The sequence below is a fragment of the Anabrus simplex genome, chromosome 3 (genome assembly GCF_040414725.1).
Source record: "Anabrus simplex isolate iqAnaSimp1 chromosome 3, ASM4041472v1, whole genome shotgun sequence".
NCBI lineage: Eukaryota > Metazoa > Arthropoda > Insecta > Orthoptera > Tettigoniidae > Anabrus > Anabrus simplex.
The window spans coordinates 168,385,840-168,390,411 of NC_090267.1; positions in this window are offsets into that span (position 1 = coordinate 168,385,840).

The window sequence follows — 4,572 nt, forward strand, 5'->3', positions numbered from 1 at the left end:
TATTCCTTGTACCTTAAAGTCATGCGTATAGGTTATGCTAAGATAGCAGCACAATCTAGCGGAAGAAGTTTAGTACGAGAGTCAATGCTTGCAAAATCGATAGGTAATGTGTACACGCTTTGAGACATAGCTATTCTTTATACTTTAAGTTCATGCGTCTTAGTTATGCTAAGATAGCAGCACAATCTACCTGCAGAAGTTTAGTACGAGAGTCGATACATGCAAATTCGATAGGTAATGTGTACACGCTTTGAAACATGGCTATTCTTTGTACTTTAAAGTCATGCTAAGACAGCAGCACAATCTAGCGGAAGAAGTTTAGTACGAGAGTCGATGCATGCAAATTCGATAGGTGATGTGTACACGCTTTGAAACATGGCTATTCATTGTACTTTTAGGTTATGCTAAGATAGCAGCACGATCTAGCGGATGAAGTTTAGTTCGATGGTCGATGCATGTAAAATCGATAGTTCATGTGTACACGCTTTGAAACATAGCAATTCATACTGCTGCTCTGTTCCCAAGACTTTTAAGCATAGCTCATCCTAATGCTGCTCTTAGCGACGTCGAGCTAAGGATTGATTACGTGACCGTGACGTCACAGCCACGTGCTCTTGTTTGGTAAACATAGCCACGTGCTTTTTTGACAGCTGTCTTCTTGACGAACCCTAACCTCACTTTGGAGGACAATAGAGCGTCGCTAACCTCACTGCTGCCATCTTTACGGCGGTAAACCTCAAGGCTGCCACCTTATGCATGTTATAGCGCGGAATTTAAAATCCAACAGCAGAACATTGTTAACCCCACTCTTGCCATCTTTACGGCGGTAAACCTCAAGGCTGCCACCTTATGCATGTTGTAGCGCGGAATTTAAAATCCAACAACAGAACATTGTTAACCTCACTCTTGCCATCTTTACGGCGGTAAACCTCAAGGCTACCACCTTATGCATGTTGTAGCGCGGAATTTAAAATCCAACAACAGAACATTGCTAAACTCTCTGCTATCATCTTGAAAAGTTCAGTGTTCCAAACACTAGTTCGAAAAACGTAACTCATCGCACCTCGGGGATTTTCCATTCCTTGTTCTGAACATGAAACCATTTACAAATAAAGATTAATTTTCTACACTTAACAAAGTACAAGCGTTCTTGCTGATAGCGATCGAAGAGGTTGTTGCTCCTTTAGCCCTTTAGCCCATTAGCCCTTTAGCCCTTTAGCCCATTAGCCCTTCAGCCAATTAGCCCTTCAAGGAATGTGCGGTAAGGAGGAGGAAGAGTCCTTTCATCCTTTTTGCCCTTCTGATAAGATGTAACCCCTGGGTTCCATACCCTATCACGATTTTTTTCAGCCATGTTTATGCGATAACTTGTTCGACTGATTTTTACACACAAGACGAATGATGGAAGGTAAATAATTTGAAGTTATACTTTGGCTATATCGTTTACCGAGCGAGTTAGCTGCGCAGTATGGGTACAGTGTGTTTTTGATTTTTACACTATGCAAATCATTGAAGTTGTAGTTTTGCAATATTGCTTACTGAGCGAGTTAGCTACGCGATATGTGCACAGTGTGTTTCCATAGTTTTTGATTTTACACTAAGCAAATCATCAAAATTGTACTTTTGCTCTGAACACATCAAACAATGTTCTGATCATATGTTGAGGTTAACAACATCGATTACAGTGTTCGATTCTAGTCTTGTTATGTTTCATTCTGATCTTCTTAGAACAAGGGTACCCCCTAACATGTTCTAAACACATGTTGTATTGAGTACAGTGTTCGATTCTAGTCTTGATCACTTATTTCGTGTTCTGAACACATCGATCAATGTTCTGATCACATGTTGTATCGAGTACAGTGTTCGATTCTAGTCATGATCACTTATTTTGTGTTCTGAACACATCAATCAATGTTCTGATCACATGTTGAAGTTAACAACATCGATTACAGTGTTCTATTCTAGTCTTGTTATGTTTCAATCTGATCTTCTTAGAACAAGCGTATCCCCTGACATATTCTAAACACATGATGTATTGAGTACATTGTTCGATTCTAGTCTTGATCACTTATTTTGTTTTTCTGAACGCATCAATCAATGTTCTGATCACATGTCGTATCGAGTACAGCGTTTGATTCTACTCTTCTTATGTTTCGAAAGTCTAAACATGCACAATAATGTTATCGCTGCACACGCTTGCCTTCGCGATGCAGGTTTAAACTTGTTCGATATAAAGCTATGCCTTGACATAAGAGGCGGAGGAGGAGGTAGAGAAGGAGGAGGGGGAGGAGGAGGAGGAGGAGGAGGAGGAGGAGGAGGAGAATGATAAGACCTTAACAGCCTATGTATAGTCGCCATTGTTTTTAAAGATGATAGCTGTCAAAAGAATTTTTCAAATTATCCACCACCACATTTCAGCTAAAGAGGGCAGCAGGGTGCTCTGTTGATTAAGCACATAGAATTTCAAATTGCCCTCCACCACATGCATAACAGCAGCTGTTATCTTGCGCAGTAGCCTCTAAGCTAGCTTTCTTCATAAGAGTAGCCGCCATCTTGTGCGAGCACCCCTAGGCCGTCTCATAAGGAGCTATGTATAGTCACCATTGTGTGTCTGCCATCTTGCGTAAGCATCCCTAGGACGTCTCAAGGCATCTTGTTTCTCATAAGAGCAGCCACCATCTTGTAGAAATAGATAGCTGCGAATGCCAAAGGGCTTAAGTAGGAATCGAACCGTTGATCTCATCATTAGACTATGTTTTTTCTTGTTCCTGATACTACGAACCTACGTATTAGGCGGAAAAATTTTGTCCGTTTTGCTCTACGATGCATCGTTTTCGAGATATTTAACATTTTGCATTTAAGCCTCCAAATTTAATGAATCGAACCTGCACGGTACGTTATACTCTCTACCATAGCTAGACCTGATCATGTTACGAAGACTCGCTTCAATACAAGCTAAAACGGAGCAAATGCCAAAGGGCCTAAGTAGGAACCGAACCGTTGATCCCATCATTAGACTATGATTTTCTTGTTCCTCATACTGCGAACCTAGGTATTAGGCAGAAAAATTTTGTCCGTTTTGCTCTACGGTGCACCGTTTTCGATATATTTAACATTTTGCATTTAAGCCCTAAATTTAATGAATCGAACTATCACGACACGTTAGCCTCTAAGCTAAGAGTAGCAACTATCTTGCGCAAGCACCCTTAAAGCGTCTCATAAGGAGTTATGTATAGCTGCCATCTTGTGTCCGCAATCTTGCGCAAGCATCCTTAGGGCGTCTCAAGCCATCTTGTCCAAGGACCCTTAAGCCGTCCCATAAGATCAGCCGCTATCTTGCGCAAGCATCCCTAGGGTATCTCATAAGGAGCCATGTATAACTGTCATCTTGCGCAAGCATCCCAAGGGCGTCTCATAAGAACCTGTGTATAGCAGCCATCTTGCGTAAGCACCCTTAAGGAGTCATGTATAGCCACCATCTTATGCAATTAGCGTCGAGAGAGGGCTGCTGTAGAATTTTTCTTTTTAAATTATCCGCCACCACTTTTCAAAGGTATCTAGCTAAAGATGGCAGCACCGCGGATGACAGGTGACGAATTTACATCTACTACGATAAAGAGGGCAGCACGGTGCTCTCTGTATTAAAGATGGCGGATGACAGCTGTCAAAAAAGCACATGGCTATGTTTACCAAACAAGAGCACGTGGAATTTGCCGCCATCACATTTCAAACTAAAGAGGGCAGCACTATGCTCTGTTGATTAAAGATGGCGGATGGTAGCTGTCGAAAAAGCACGTGAGTTTGTTTCCAAACAAGAGCACGTGGAATTTTTCAAGTTGCCGCCACCACATTTCAAAGGTATCTAGCTAAAGATGGCAGCACGGTGCTCTCTTGATTAAAGATGGCGGATGATAGCTAACAGAACTTTTCAAATTGTCCGCTACTACGTGCTTAAGGTAGTAGCCATAAAGAGGGCAGCACAGTGTTCTGTGGATTAAAGATGGCGGATGACAGGTGATGAAATTGCCCGCATGATAGTAGCACAGTGCTCTGTTGATTAAAGATGGCGGATGACAGCTGCACGTGGCTTTGTTTCCAAACAAGAGCACGTGGAATTTACCACCACCACATTTCAAACTAAAGAGGGCAGCACTGTGCTCTATAGATTAAAGATGGCAGATGACAGCTGTCAAAAAAGCACGTGAGTTTGTTTTCAAACAAGAGCATGTGGAATTTTTCAATTTGCCGCCACCACATAGAGGGCAGCACTGTTCTCTCTGGATTAAAGATGGCTGCTTGTCGAAAAGCATTTTTCAAATTATCCGCCACCACATTTCAAAGGTAAGTAGCTAAAGAGGGCAGCACTGTGCTCCGTAGATTAAAGATGGCGGATGACAGCTGTCAAAATAGCACGTAGCTGTCAAAAAGCACGTGGATTTGTTTATCTCGAGCTAGTGAGGTTAAGTTGGTAGCACTAAGGTTTAGGCCCGTCAAGATGGCAGCACTGCCGATGACAGGTGACGAAAGAGGGCAGCACGGTGCTCTGTAGTTTAAAGATGGCGGATGACAGCT